The sequence below is a fragment of the Mustela putorius genome, unplaced genomic scaffold, assembly GCF_011764305.1.
Source record: "Mustela putorius furo isolate JIRA1106 unplaced genomic scaffold, ASM1176430v1.1 tig00000870_pilon_pilon_pilon, whole genome shotgun sequence".
NCBI classification, from domain to species: Eukaryota; Metazoa; Chordata; class Mammalia; order Carnivora; family Mustelidae; genus Mustela; species Mustela putorius.
The window spans coordinates 265,252-282,081 of record NW_025421503.1 but is presented as its reverse complement, the minus strand read 5'-3'; positions in this window follow the sequence as shown (position 1 = coordinate 282,081).

Genomic DNA, 16,830 nt, shown 5'->3' with positions numbered 1-16,830 from the left:
ACCAGTACTCACAGCGCATATCTGTCTCCAGTATTTCTGCTTGGGCTGCATTTAAACTGGTGAGTGTGATTATCTTTCCCCTCTCCATAGAGCAGGAGTCACTTTTGAGTAGCATTGTCCCTTGTGGAACTGATTACAGGATGTGATGTGACCGTACTTACTTTGGAGAGACACTTGCTGAATGGGTGGATAGGATAGGGTGGATTAGCAGGAGAATGCAGGGTTAGGCAAGGGTGTTAGGAAGGTAAGTGGAAGGTGTTTGAGCTGGTCCCAGTGTTTCTGATTCTTGAGGCTGGTCGTGGGGAGAAAAGGTGACTGCCAACATTTTTTTTTTTTTTTTTATGGAGAAGTCTCCTAAAAAGCCCTGCCTTTGCAATGCAGGATTTACTCAGATCGGTAAATAAATTTTATTCATGTATATCATACCCCAGGTGACCTTCAGACTACTGCTTCTATGCTTTTCGTGGTGGGGTTGTTTCTTGTGCTGGCTCTTTATGGATAGGGACTCAGTTTCATATGAGTCTTAGGATGTCCCAGAGCTAAGCCAACTTATTCTTCAAGTGCCTAGACATAAACTAAACTCAGTTTAAAAGCTCATGAAGTTAAGTCCCACTAGTTTTCAAAGTTAAATACTAAGGTGATTCATCTTGCCAGTGCAAGTCCCTGTTATATGAGGTGCCTTATGTGGGGTCTGCTTCTCTCCTTTCTTCTTGCTTGTGGCATTCCTCCTGTTTGTGCTTATTCTCACTAGGAGTTTTATTCCAGACCAGGTTTCTGCACCTCTTACTCTTTTGATCTGTAATTATCTCTGGAAAGCATATTCTTCCTTTCTCCTTTCTTTCTCTCTCTCTCCTTCCTTCCTTCCTTCTTTCGTCTTTCTGTTTCTTTCTTTCTTTTGCTTTCTTTTTCCTTCGTTTCTTTCTTCCTCCCTCCCTCCTTTCTTTCTCTCTCTTTCTTTCTTTCTTTCTTTTATAGTTGACACATGATGTTGTATTAGTTTATTTTTCATAAGGTTTTAAACTTAATTCAATTCCTTTAATATTGAGTAGATTATTCATATTATTTTTTCACTCCTGGGTGAGTTTTGACAGTTTATGGTTTTCATGCAATTCATTTATTACTTAAGCTTCTGAATATATATTTATGGAATTATTTGCATTATTCCCTTATTATTACAATGCTTGTATAGAAGATAAATAAATCCAGTTACTCATTCTTGATATTAATGATTTGTGTTTTCATCATTTTTGTGAGAAGTTCATCGATTTCATTGATCTCCTCAGAAACAATGTTTTAGATTTATTGATTTCTATTGTTTTCAGTTTTGTTGATTTATGCTTTTATTTTTGTTAATGCTTTATTGTGTTGGCTTTGATTTTATTTTTCTCTTTATCTCTAGTTTCAAAAGTGGAAATGAGAGAATTATTTGACATCTTTTCTTTTTTTAATATGAATTTTAAGTTTCTTAAATTTCCTTTTAAGCACACTATTGACAGCATCTGAGAAATCTTTATATGTTGTATGTTCATTTTTGTTTCCCTCATATTTTCTCACTTTCTTCACGAGTTTTCCATTTTTTAAATCTTAGTGTGATAAAATACACACAGCATAAAATGTGCTATCTAAATAATTTTCAGTGTACTGTTAATTTGCATTAAGTACATTTACAAAGATATGCAAATATTATCATTATCCATATCAGTAAAAATTATTATTCTAAATTGAAACTCTGCACCTATTAAATAACTTTCTATTTTCCCCACTTTCCAGCCATTGGAAATCACTATTTTAACTCTGTCTGTATGGATTTCATATTCTAAGAACTTCATACAAATGGCATCATGTAATAATGTCCTTTTTTGTCTAGGTTATTCTACTTAATGTAATGATTTCAAGGATCATCCACATTATAGAATGTATCAGAAATGCAATCTTTTTTGTGGCTGAATAATATTCCATTGTATGAATGTATCCCATTTTCTGTATTAATTAATCCATCAAGGGATATTTGAATTTTTTCTTCATTTTACCCATTGTGAATAAAATTCCTATAAATATTGGTGTGCAAATGTTTGTTTAAGTATTTGATTTTGACTTTTTAGATATATGCATAGAAGTAGAATTTTTGGATCATATGGTATTTTATGTTTTCTTTTTGAAGAACAAACATATTGTTTTTTGCAGCAGTCTTACCATTTTCACTTCACACCAGAAACACAAATATTCCAATTTCTCTACATTCTTGCCAATTTATTTTCTTAAAAAAAAATCATTCTAATGGATGTGAAGTGGTATATCATTTTGGTTTTGATCTGTATCTCTCTAATAACTATGAATATTGAGTGTATTTAAATCCTCTTACCATTTATGTATCTCTCTGGAGAATGAAATTTTAAGTAATTTCCCTACTTTATTGAGTTGTTTGGGGTTGTTTTTCTTGTTGCGTTATAAGAGTTCTTTAACAATTGTGAGTAATTATTGCTCATTGTATATGCCTGATAAATATTTTGACCCATTCTGTGGACCACTGTTTTTGGCCTACTGGTACTGTACTTTCATATACAAATGTGTTTACTTTTGGTGAAGTACAATTTATCTAATTTTTTCTCTTATTGCCTATACTTTTGGGAACAGTTAAGGAAATCATTACTACAACAAAAAGTTTTCTTCTTTATTTTTCCTAATGATTTTTAACTTTTAGCATTTACATTTAGGTCTGAAATTCATTCTGAGTTAATATTTGTATAAGGTATAAAGAAGATTCCTAAATCTTTCATTTGCATGTGGATAGAGATTTTCTCAGCAATATTTTTCTTTTTTTAAATTATTTTTGAAAGCATCTATTGGGGATCATTTATTTATTTATTTATTTATTCTTTAGTTAGCATTTTAATTTTATTTCCAGGAGAGTAAATGTAGAGTCTTTTTTTTTTCTTCAAATTTTTATTTAAATATGACTTAGTTAACCCACAATGTAATATTAGTTTCAGGTGTAGAACTTAGTTATTCAGCACTTACATACAACACCCAGTACTCATCACAAATGCCTGCTTAATACCCTTCACCTACTCAACCATCTCCCCCACCCCACCCTCTAGTAACCATCACTTTGTTCTCCATGGTTAAGAGTCTGTTTTTTGGTTTTTCTCTCCAAGCCCCCATGTTTCTTTGCTTTGTTTCTTAAACTTCACATACAAATGAAATCATATGGCATTTGTCATTCTCCAACTGCTTTATTTGGCTTAGCATAATGTTCTGTAGTTTCATCCACAATGTTACAAATAAAGAGATAACATTTTTTTATGACTGAGTAACATTCCATACACACACACACACAGAAATATTCCTGATATATACAATGTAAATATATAGTAATATATAATGTATATATATAATGTAATATATATTTACATTTATTAGAGATCTTTATAACCATGTATAAATTGATATAACATTTCTTGTTCTTTCACTTCAAACTGAAAGAATGTTTTTCACATCATATAGGGTAGAACTAGTGGAAACAAACCATCTGCTTCTGTTTACAAAATGTCCTAACTTCTCAGTCTGTTTTGAAGAACAGGTTTGCTTGATATAGAATTCTCAGTTGACAAGTTTTTTTTCCCCTTCTTCTTCTTCTTCTCATTCACCTCATTCTTGCTCTCCTTCTTCTCCTTCCTCTCCTCCTTCTCCTCCTCCTCCTCCTTCTCCTCCTTATTCTCCTCCTCCTCCTTTCCCTCCCCATTCCTCCTCCTCCTCCTCCTCTTCCTTCTTCTTCTTCTTCTTCTTCTTCTTCTTCTTCTCTGTCTCTGTCTTTTCCTTCTCCTCCTTTGTCTTCCTCTTCTACTTCTTCTTCTCCTAACATGTTAAATATATCATCTAGCTCTTTTCTATGTTCTGGGATTTTTGCTGAGGATTTTGGCTGATAATCTTATTGAGGATCTTCTGAATGCAGCAAATTCTATCTGCCTTTCTGTTTTCAAAATTTTCCCTTTATGTGTGCATCTTGATACTTTGACTATATGTTTTACTGTGGGTCTTCTTAAGTTTATTCTATTTAGATTATATTGTGCTTCTTGCTTCTGTAGATTCCTATTATCAACACATTTCAGAGGTTTTCAACTACTATTTCTCAAAAAAAAAATTCCCCCTTCTCTTTTTCTTCTTATTCTGAGACTGTCATGATACAAATTTGACTGCTTGATTTGACCCAGGACTGTTAGGTTGTATTCACTTTTTTATGTTCTTTTTTTTTTCTACTCTTCAGTCCTAAAAATTTCAATTGTCCTATCTTTAAGTTTATTGCTTCTTTATTTTATCTATAAAATCTGTTATTGAACACCTATAATAAATTTTCAACTTATCTAATGTTAAATGCTAGAATTTGGGTTTGGTTAATTAATTAATTAATTTATTTATTTATTAGAGAGAGAGAGCAAGAGAGATAGAGAAAGAAAGATGTGAGGGAGGGGCAGAAGGAGAAGGAGAGAAAAAAATCCTAAGCAGGCTCTACACCCAGCTCAGAGCATGACAGGGACCTCAGTTTCACTACCCTGAGCTCATGATCTGAGCCAAAATCAAGAGCCAGAAACAACCAGCTGAACATCCCAGGCGTCCCCTGTTTGGTTGCTCTTTATATTCCCTTTTTGCTTATATTCTCATTTGTTCATGTTATTTTCTGTCTTTCTTTGGTTCTCTTTAAGTTTTGCTTTTTTGAGAACATTGAAGATAGGTGCTTTAGGGTGACTAGGTAGCTCAGTTGGTTAGCTATCTGTCTTTGGCTCAGTTCATGAACTCAGAGTCCCAGGACTGAGCCCCACATCAGGCTCCCTGTTTAGCAAAGAACCTGCTTCTTCCTCTGCCCCTCACCTTGGTTGTGTTCTCTCTCTTTCACTCACTTTCTCTTAAATAAATGAATATACTTTTCAAAAAAATACAGGTGTTTTATGTTATTTTCTAGTAAGTCCAATATCTGTCCTTATTAGACATGGCTCCTGGATTTTTTTTTTTTATTAAGCTTGTCATGTTCCTTTATTCCTTTACATCCCCTGTGACTTTTTGTTATAAATTGATATTTAGGGAAAATCAAGCAAACAAACAAACAAACAAAAACCTTCTTGCCCTGTCTTTGCAGATATTCTGTGCTGCAACAATTCTCTATTGATGATCTTGTAATCCTCACATCCTAGGGATTAGTGTGAGGTAAAAGCTGAAGATCTTCTCCAGTACTTTCTAAGCTTATGTCTTGTTGGGATTTGCATATGGCTTTCTCAGTAACTCTGTGATTATAGCTTTTTTACATTGTCTTAATTTCCCAAATATTCTCATTTCAGCCTCCTCTTAGGGCTTTATATGGTCTATTCTATGTATCAACCTGTAGTCTCCTGCTCAAGGCATTTGAGAGACTGTAGTTCCCCTCCAGCACTTATGAGCTGTACTCACAACTTTACTTCATCTGAGTTACAAGCCAGGCAATAGAGAATTTTCCTTCACGTAGCCCTCAGAGAGGTTAGAACATTGCAAATAATTTCCAATCTTCAAAGGTGAATAAAATGATGTAAAGTTTTCTACCATTTTGAATGTAGTTTTTCTTTGATTGTATACTTATTTTGATACTATAAAAACATTTTTCATTTTCTATATCTCCTCTAGGATTATTAAATCTTATTTCTTTTTTTTAAATGTTTCCATCTACAGTAGTTTTTAAATTGTGCTTTTACTTCTCTTTATTTCTTCACTTACCGATGAGTTTTCTAGTGTCCTCTCATTTCAGTCTGAATTTCTCCTTTCTTATTTTTTTAGGGCAAGCCAGCAAGAGACAAACTCTGCTTTATCAGGGAAAGGTTTTATTTCTGCCCTGTTTTTGAATAGTTTTCCAGGTATAACATTCTTAGTTGAAATTTTCCTTTCCCCGTCAGTTAAAAATTTTCTTTCCCTTTTCAATATATGTTCAACTCCATAGTTTATGGGGAGTAATTTTTTTTTTTAATTTACATTTGAGTTAGTTAGCAGATAGTATAGTTTTGAATTCAGGATAGAACATAGTGCTTCATCACTTACACATAATACCCAGTGCTTATTACATCACATGCCCTCCTTAATGCCCATCAAACTGTTATCCCATATCCTCACCCACCTCGCCTTCAACAACCTTCAATTTGTTTCCTATAGTTATGAGTCTCTTATGTTTTTTTCTTAAATTCTATATATGAGTAAAATCATATTATATTTGTCTTTATCTGATGAATTATTTCACTTAGAAGAATACACACTACTCAATTTCCATCTATGTGTTTGCAACTGGCAATATTTCATTCTTATTGATTACTAAGTAATATTCCATCCCACATATACATAAATGGAATGGAATATTACTTTATCCATTCATCAGTAGATGGAGACTTGGGTTCTTTCCATAATTTAGCTATGCTTGACAGTCCTGCTATAAACATTGAGGTGTATGTGCCCTGTGGGATCAACATTTCTGTATCCTTTGGATAAATACCTAGTAGTGTAATTGCTAGATGATAAGGTAGTTTTATTTTTAACTTTTTTGGGGAAACTCCATAATGTTTTCCAGAGTGTCTGCACCAGTTTGCATTCCCACCAATATTGCAAAATCATTCCCCTTTTTCCACATCCTCACCAACTCTTGTTTGCTAAGTGTTAATTTTAGCCATTTTGACAGTTTAAAGGCACTATCACATTGTAGTTTTGATTTGTATTTTCTGATGATAAAAGATGTTGAGCATCTTTTCATGTGTCTGTTAGCAATTTGGATGTCTTCTTTGGAAAACTGTCTATTCATGTCTTCTGCTCATTTCTTAGTTGAATTATTTTCTTTTTGGGTATTGAGTTTATTATTTTTTTAAATGATTTTGGATACTAACCCTTTATTTTATACATCATTTGCATACAACTATTCCATAAGTTGCCTTTTATTTTTGTTGATTGTTTCCTTCATAGTGCATTAACATTTTTTTATGTCATATATTTTTAAAATTTCTTTTCAGTGTTCCAGAATTCATTGTTTATGCACCACACCCAGTGCTCCACGCAATGTGTGCCCTACATAATACCCAGGAGCAGGCCCCCCCCAACTCCCACCCCAACCCCTCCAAAACCCTCAGATTATTTCTCAGAGTCCACAGTGTCTCATGATTCATCTCCCCTTCCAATTTCCCCCAATTCCTTTCTCCTCTCCATCTCCTCATGTCCTCCATGTTATTCCTTATGCTCCACAAATAAGTGAAACCATATGATAATTGACTCTTTCTGCTTGACTTATTTCACTCAGCATAATCTCTTCCAGTCTCGTTCATGTTGATACAAAAGTCCTTTCTGATGGAGGCACAATACTCTATCACATATATGGATAAAAACACACAGTGGGAAAAAAAAGACAGTCCCTTCAATAAATGTGTGGAAACTTTTTACCTTCATAATGTCCCAGTAGTTCACTTTTGCTTTTGAAGTTAAGAAGTTGCTGTGGTCCAGGCCAAAGAAGTTACTGCTTGTATTATCCTCTACAATTTTGATGGACTCTTGTCTCACATTTAAGTCATTCATCCATTTTGAATATATTTTTGTGTATGGTGTAATAAAATGGTCCAGGCTTATTCTTCTCTATGTGGCCATCCAGTTTTTCCAAGACCATTTGTGGAAGATACTGTCTTTTTTTCCATTAGATATTCTTTCATGCTTTGTCTAAGATTAGTTGACCACAAAGCTGGGGGTCCATTTCTGGGTTCTCTGTTATTTTCCATTGATGTATGTGTGTTTTTGTGCCAGTACCATATTGTTTTGATGATTACAGCTTTCTAATACAGCTTGAAATCTGGGATTGTGATGGCTCCAACTTTGGTTTTCTTTTTCAACATTACTTTGGCTATTTGGGATCTTTTCTGGCTCCATACAAATTTTAGAATTGTTTGTTATAGCTCCGTGAAAAATACTGGTATTATTTTGATCAGGATTGAATAGAATGTGTAGATTGATTTGGATAGCATAGATATTTTAAAGACTTATTTATTTATTTATTTATTTATTTGACAGAGGGAGAGTGAGATCACAAGTAGGCATAGAGGCAAGCAGAGGGAGAGGGGAAACAGGCTCCCCGCTGAGCAGAGAGCCCGATTCAGGGTTTGATCCCAGGACTCTTGGGATCATGACCTGAGCTGAAGCAGAGTCTTTAACCCACTGAGCCCCCCTGGGTGCCCCAGTAATATAGATATTGTAACAATATTTGTTTTTCCAATCTATGAGCATAGAATATTTTTTCATTTCTTTGTCTATAGTTTTTCATAAATGTTCTATAGCTTTCAGAGTACAGGTCTTTTACTGCTTTGCCTATGTTTATTCCTAGATATCTTGTTTTTGGTGCCATGGTAAATGGGACTTATTACTTCATTTCTCTTTCTGCTACTTCAGTTTTGGTGTATATAAATGCAATACATTTCTGTACAGTGGCTTTTATATCCTGTTACTCTAATGAATCCATGAAACAGATGTAACAACTTTTTTGATGGAGTCTTTTGAGTTTTCTAAATGTATTGCATCATCTGTGAAAGATGAATTTCATTTATTTTGGTTGTCTTATTTCTGAAGCTAGGACTTCCAACATTTTGTAGAACAACATTGGTGAGAGTAAACATCAGTGTCCTGTCCTTGACTTTAGGGCAATAACCCTCAGTTTTTCCCCATTGAGGATTATATTAGCTGTGGTTCTTTCAGATATGGACTTTGTGATATTGAAGAATGTTCCTTTGATCTATAATTTATTAAATGTTTTTATCAAGAAAGGATGCTGTATTTTATTGAATGCTTTTTCTGCAACTCTTGATATGATCATATGGTTCTTATCCTTTCTTTTATTAATGTGGTGTATCACACTGATCGATTTGCAAATATTGAACCATCCCTGCAGTCCAGGAATAAATCACACTTGATTGTGGTTATAATAATCCTTTTAGTGTACTGTTGTATTTGATTAGGCTGTATCTTGTTGAGAATATTTGTATCCACATTCATCAGGGATAGTGGTCTGTAATTTTCCCTCTTAGGTGTCATTTGCCTTTGGAGACATATCTTGAAAGAAGTTGCTGTGGCCAGTATCGAAGAGGTAACTGCCTGTGTTCTCCTCCAGGATTCTGATGGATTCCTGCCTCACGTTGAGGTCTTTTATCCATTTCAAGTTTATTTTTGTGCATTGTATAAGAGAGTCATCGAATTTTATTCTTCTACACATAGCTGTCCAATTTCCCCAGCACCATTTATTGAACAGACTGTTTTTTTTCCCCACTGTATATATTTTTTTCCTGTTTTGTCAAAGATAATTTGACCATAAGGTTGAGGGTCCACATCTGGGCTCTCTTCCACTGGCCTATGTGTCCATATTTTGTTGTTGTTGTTGGTGGTGGTGGTTTTATTTATTTATTTATTTATTTATTTATTTTGCTAGTACCATGCTTTCTTGTCTTTCATCTGTTTGGAGTTCACCTTTGTGTACGGTGTAAGAGAATGGTCTTGAGTCTTCCTTCTGTATATAGCTGCACAATTTATTAAAGAGACTCTTTTTTTTTTTCATTGTATATTTTTTTCCTGCTTTGTCAAAGATTAGTTGACTTCAGAGTTGAGGGTCTATATCTGGGCTCTCAGTTCTGTTCCATTGGTCTATGTGTCTGTTTTTGTGCCAGTATAATGCTGTCTTGCTGATCACAGCTGTGTAATACACCTTGAAATCAGGCAATATGATGCCCTCAGCTTTGTTTTTCTTTTTCAAAATTTCCTTGGCGATTCTGAATCTTTTCTGGTTCCAAATAAATTTTAGGTTTGTTTGTTCCAGCATTTTGAAAAATGTCAATGGTATTTTGATCAGGATGGCATTGAAGGTGTGGATTGCTAGGAATGCATAGACTTTTTTTAAAATTTATATATTTGACTGGGGCGCCTGGGTGGCTCAGTGGTTTAAGCCTCTGCCTTCGGCTCAGGTCATGATCTCAGAGTCCTGGGATCGAACCCTGCATCGGGCTCTCTGCTCAGCGGGGAGCCTGCTTCCCCCTCTCTCTCTGCCTGCCTCTCTGCCTACTTGCGATCTCTCCCTGTCTATCAAATAAATAAAATTAAAAAAAATCTTTAAAAAAATTCTTATAAAATTTATATATTTGACAGAGGGAGATCACAAGTAGGCAGAGAGGCAGGCATAGAGAAAGGGGGAAGAAGGTTCCCTGCTGAGCAGAGAGCCCAATGTGAGACTCGATCCCAGGACCCTGAGATCATGACCTGAGCCAAAGGCAGAGATTTAACCCACTGAGCCACCCAGGCACCCTGGGACGCATAGACATTTTAACAATCCTATTCTCCCCATCCATGAGCATGGAATGTTCAATTTCTTTCACGAGTGTTCCAAAGTTACTAGAGTACAGATCATTTACCTCTTTGGTTAGGTTTATTCCAAGGTATCTTATGGTTTTTGGTGCTATTGTAAATGGAGCTGATTCTCTAATTTCTCTTTCTACAGTTATATTGTTAGTGTATAAGAAAGCAATTTATTTCTGTGCATTGATTTTATATTCTGCCACATTACTGAATTGTTGTATGAGTTCTAGTAATTTGGGTCTGATTTTCAGTGTTCCACACAGAATAACATGTCATCTGCGAAGAGAGGGAGTTTGACTTCTCCTTTGCCAGTTGAATATTTTTAATTTCATTTTGTTGTCTTATTGTTGTTGCTAGGACTTCTTTTTTTTTTTAAGATTTTATTTGTTTATTTGACAGAGAGAGATCACAAGTAGGCAGAGAGGCAGGCAGAGAGAGAGAGAGAGAGAGAGGAGGAGGAAGCAGGCTCCCTGATGAGCAGAGAGCCCGATGCGGGACTCGATCCCAGGATCCTGAGATCATGACCTGAGCCGAAGGCAGCGGCTTAACCCACTGAGCCATCCAGGCGCCCCGTTGCTAGGACTTCTAATACTATGTTGAACAATAGTGGTGAGAGTGGGCATCCTCATCATGGTCCTCATCTCAATGGGAAGGATCTCAGCTTTTCCCCATGGAGAATGATATTTGCTGTGGATTTTTCATAGATGGATTTTAAAAAGTTGAGGAATGTTCTCTCTATCCCTATACTTTGAAGAGTTTTAATCTGGAAATGATGTTGTATTTTGTCAAATGCTTTTTCTGCATCCATTGAGAGGAGCATGTGGTTCTTCTCTCTCCTTTTATTAATTTGTTCTTTGACATTGATGGATTTGCGAACATTGTACCACACTTGCTTCTCAGGGATAAATCCCATCTGGTGTGGTGGCTAATCCTTCTAATGTACTGTTGGATCCTATTAGCTAGTATCTTGTTCAGAACTTTTTCATCCATATTCATCAGGTATGTTGGTCTGAAATTCTCCTTTTTGATGTGGTCTTTGCCTGGTTTGGGGATCAAGGTAATGCTGGCTTCACAGAAAGAGTCTGGAAGTTTTCCTTCCTTTTCTATTTTTTGAAACAGCTTCTGGAGAATAGGTATTATTTCTTCTTTGAATGTTTGCTAGAATTTCCCAGGGAATCCATCAGGCGCTGGACTCTTGTTTTTTGGGAGGTTTTTGATCATTCTTTCAATCTCATTACTGGTTATTGGTCTATTCAGGTTGTCAATTTCTTCCTGTTTCTGTCTTGGAAGGTTAAATGTTTCCAGGAATACATCAATTTCTTCTAGGTTGGTTAACTAATTGGCATATAGCTGTTGATAATATTTTCCGATGAGTGCTTCTATTTCCTTGGTGTTAGTCATGATCTCTCCCCTTTCATTCATAATTTTATTAATTTGGTTCCATTCTCTGTTTGTTTGGATAAGTCTGGCCAGTGGTGTATTGATATTGTTAATTCTTCCTTTGAAATAATTTATTCTTTCAGGTTTCTTTCTTTCTTTCTTTCTTTCTTTTTTTTTTTTTTTTGATGAGTACTACTGTATTTCTGGTTTCTAATTCATTGATATCTGCTCTAATTTTAATTATTTACCTTCTTGTGCATGTTTTAGGCTTAAACTGTTTTTGACTCTCCAGTTATTTAAGGTATAAAGAGAGTTTGTGTATTGGGGATTTTTTTTTTTTTTTGAGTGAGGCTTGGATGGCTATGTATTTGCCCTAGAACTGTCTTTGCCATATACCATGGGTTTTGGATCAATGTGTCTTTGTTCTCATTGATTTCCATGAATTGATTAAGTTCTCCTCTTATTTCCTGATTGACCTAAACATTCTTGAGCAGGATTGTCTTTAGCTTCCAAGTGTTTGAATTTCTTCCAAACTTTTTCTTGGGAATGAGTTCCAGTTTCAAACCATTGTGGTCTGAGAATATGCAGGGAATAATCTCAGTCTTTGGGTATCAGTTTAAACCTGATTTGTGACCCAGTATGTGGTCTATTCTGGAGAAAGTTTCATGTGCCCTTGAGAAGAATGAATATTCTGTTGTTTTAGGGTGGAATGTTCTGTATATATCTATGAGGTCCATATGATCCAGTGTGTCATTCAACGATCTTATTTCTTTGTTGATTTTCTGCTTAGATGATCTGTATGTCACTGAGAGTGGACATATTATTATCAATATGTCTCTTTGTTTAGGTTAGCAGTTGGCTTATGTGGTTGGCTGTTCCCATGTTGGAGGCACAGATATTAATAATTGTCATATCATCTTGTTGGATAGACCCTTTAAGAATGATATAGTGTCCTTCTGTATTTCTAACTACAGTCTTTAGCTTAAAATATAATTCGTCTGATATAAGAATTGATACCCCAGCTATCTTTTGCGGTCCATTGGCATGAAAGATGATTCCCCATCCCTTCCCTTTCAGTGTGGATCTATCTTTAGGTTCAAAATGAGTCTCTTGTAGACAGCATGTGGATGGGTCCTGTCTTTTTATCCAATCTGCAACCCTGTGATATTTTAGGGGAGGATTTAGACCATTCACATTGAGAGTAATTATTGAAAGATATGATTTTATTGTCATCATGTTGCCTGTGAGGTCCTTGTTTCTATAGATTGTCTCTGTAAATTCTGTTATATCACTCTTGCGGTGTTTGTCCTTTTATAGAACTACATCATTTATTTTTGCTCAATTGTTTATTATTTCCCTTCTTCTGCTTGCTTTAGGCTTTATTCCTGTTCCTTTTCTAGCTTCTTTAGCTGTGAGATTAGGTTGTATATTTGAGACTTTTCTTGCTTCTTGAGGAAAGCCTGTATTTCCATATAGATCTCTCTTAGGACCACCTTTCCTGCTTTCCATGTTTTCATTTTCTTTTGTTCCTGTGTATTTTTTTTTAATGTCTTCTTTAGTTTCTTGTCTATCCCTTTCATTCCTTAGTGGGTGGTTTTTATCTCCATGTATTTGTTTACATGTATTTGTGTACAAACTTTTTCTTGAGGTTGTCTTCAATTTTCATAGCATTGTGGTTTGAAAATTTGCATTGTATGATGTCAATCTTTTTGTGCTGGTTGAGGCCTGATTTGTGACCAATATGTAATCTATTCTGAAAAATGTTCCATGTGAACTTGAAAAGAATGTGTGTTTTGTTGCTTTAGGAGGAATTATTCTCAATGTATCTGTAATATCCATCTTGTCCAGTGTGTCATTAAGGCCATTTTTCCTTGTTAACCTTCTGCTTAGATGATCTGTCCAATGCTGTGAATGGAGTGTTAAAATCCCCTACTATTACTGTACAGTTATCAATGAATTTCTTTGTTTTTAATTCATTTGGTTGTTCCCAAGTTGGAGGCATAAATATTTTCAATTGTTAGATTTTCTTGTTGGATAAATTCCTTTATTATAATATACCTTCTTTACCTCTTATTACTGTCTTTGGTTTAAAATTTAGTTTGTCTGATATTAGAATGGATACTCCAGCTTTCTTACAATATCCATTAGCATGATAGATGCCCAGTGGGCATTTTGTACTTGGAGAGGCAATATGCCCTTCTCCGAACATACTGTGGAAGGGAAAACTTCTTTCCCAGTGTAACTCAGGGGATCCCCACTCCACAGTGTCTTGTACAACCCTTATGCACTACTCTCTCTCCTCCTTTCTCATTCTTTCCCTGATTTTTCTCTGCAAAATAACCCCCTCCCTTCTTAGGTGCCATGGATTTTCTCTGCCACAGTTCAGGTCTCTGAACCTTGCACCTGTCACAGTCTTTCCCTCTAGTTGTGCAGATTGTTTTCTTAACAATCAGATTTTCTAGTTGTTCAAAATGATTTGATGTTGATCTAGCTGTGTTTGAGGGATGAGTCAAGCCCAGGGCTCCCTGCTTTTCCATCATGTTAACCCCTCTCATGTAATCTGTTTTTAATTTTATTGATACTGTTTCAGTTTGGGTCTTTGGAGCTTGTTGAGCTTCGTAGGTATGTAAATTCATTTTTAATTGAATTTTGGAAGATTTTAGCCATTATATCTTCAGATATTCTTTCTTTTTATATTGCTCTCTCTCTTTTCTCCTTCAAGAACTTCCATTATGCATATATTGGTAAAGTTGATGACGTTCTTTATGTCTCTGAGAATTTATTATGTTTTTTCATTTAAAAATTTCTAGTTTTCATATTAAAAAATCCCAGTTGGCCTACCTTCAAGTTCTTTTTTCCACCTGCTGTAATCATTTTACTTATGGTACTTTTAAACTGTACAATTTCAATTTTTTATAATTTGTATCTATTGACAGTCTTCCTGGGCAAGAATTTTAGGTTTTTATTTAATTCTCTATACATAATATCCTTTACTTCATCAAATATATTTTATATGTAAATAGCCATTTAAAATAGCTGATTTAATTTTTTATCTAGAAAATCAAAGCTCTAGGCATCTTCAAGTACTGTTTTTATTGATTGACTTTTTTTTTTTACCCCATGTGAGCTGTCCATAAATGTGTGTGTATGTATGTGTGCATGTGCTTAAAAATGCTTTATTGTCAATTGGACATTTTGAATATCACAATATGACATCTCTGGAAATAAGATTCTCCCCTGCCAAGGGCCCCCCCATCGCCTTCTGTAATCAATGATTAGTGATCATTCTGAACTTATGCTGCAAAGTCTGCATTCTTTTTCATGTATCACCACTGAAGTTTCTGTTCCATTAGGTAAGTGATCAGCTAATGTTAGGGCAGAGAATTTTGTAAATTCCAGATTCAAAAATTTCCCAGTCTTTGTCCTGGCTCTGTTTATATGTTGGTGCACACCTTCAACCTTCACCCAGAAAGTTTATAATTCTGCCTTAGTCCTTATCACAAACCTCTCTACTCTTAATGGAATTCATCCATTTTCTGAAGGGAGAACTTTGTTTTTCTAAAAACTTTTGTTAATTTCCAAATTTCCAAAAAGTTGATCCTTAATTTTTTTGTGAATTTTTCTTTCTTTCTTTCTTTCTTTCTTTTTCTTTCTTTCTTGAGATGGAATTTCAAAATTTTTTACTCCAGCATGTATCCTGAAGTTCCCCCATGAGTTTTATTTATTTATTTTTATTTTTAAAAAACTTATTCATCTATTTTGAGAAGAGAGTTAAGGGGGAGAGGGGCTGAGGAAGAGAGGGAGAAAGAATCTCAAGCAGACTCCCTTCTGTGCAAGGAGCATGATGTGGTGTTATCAGCCTCATGATACTGAGACCATTACCTGAGCTGAAATCAAAAGTCAGATGCTTAACTGACTGAGCCACCCTAACACCCCTCAAGTGAGTTTTAATTATTGATTACTGCAGTATTTTAATTTCAATTTTTAATTGAGTTCTGTTGTATATTTTCTAATCTTGAATCAATATTTTCTATTTTACTTCATTTTTTCCCCAAGAGCACTTAGCATTAATTATTTTTCCATTTTTAATAATACCTGCTTTAAAGTCTTTTTCAGGCAATTCTGAAAATCATGTCCTTGCACTCTTGATGTGTGCAGAACATCTTTTTCTATGTAAACTGACATCCTTTTGTTCTTGTGTCCAGTACCTATGGATTGTATTCTGAAATTCTTGAATATTATGTTATTAGACGTTCTATGTTAAGTTCTGTTTTAGCACGTAGTGGAGTCCTGGATTTAAACCTAACGTTTTGTGGGTGGTAGTTTCAATATCAATTTTATTTTCAAATTATTTGCAGTGTTACTTAGAAGTGTCTGCGTGTATGGTCGCTCTGTTATTACCAGTCTAGACCACTTGCAAGTGATCTATCACAAAGGAATTACTGTTCTCAATGTCTTTTTTACACAGAATAAGATCAAATACAAGCCTGTGAAACTCTAGTGTGAGCTTAGGAGTTTATATATAACTTTATGTAGTTGGTTTTCAGAACTGAATTCTCTGTAATATTGTCAGTACTTTGTAGCTCCCAGGGCCTCCACATTTTGGTTTTCCAGTTAGAAAGCTGGGGTGTTGTTTAACTTTTTCACTTAATTAAATCTGTATTTGCATTCAGGTCTAAGCAACATAAGAACAGAGAGCAAAAATGCAATGGAACTTTGTTACACACTTTTGGGTTCACAGGTACTCTAATAGTGAAAAATAATATTGTCCACTTCTTTGAGTATTAGGTTCTTGTTTGCTGCTATTGTTGCTATTCTGACCACCTTAAGGATTTTTGGGGGTGGAGATAAAGCATACTAAGAAACAAAAACATAACATCAAGTGATTCTTTCCCACTCTTACTGAACATTAGGAAATAGCATTCCCATTATTTGAGCCAGAATTAGAAGCACTTTTTCCTGTTAACATCACCTTGTACCTCCAGGTTTTGAGCTGCATTGGTCTTGGCCAAAGAATATCAAAAGAAAATTAGAAGGCAAACTAATTACACACTTGGAAGTACTTCAAGTTTTTTT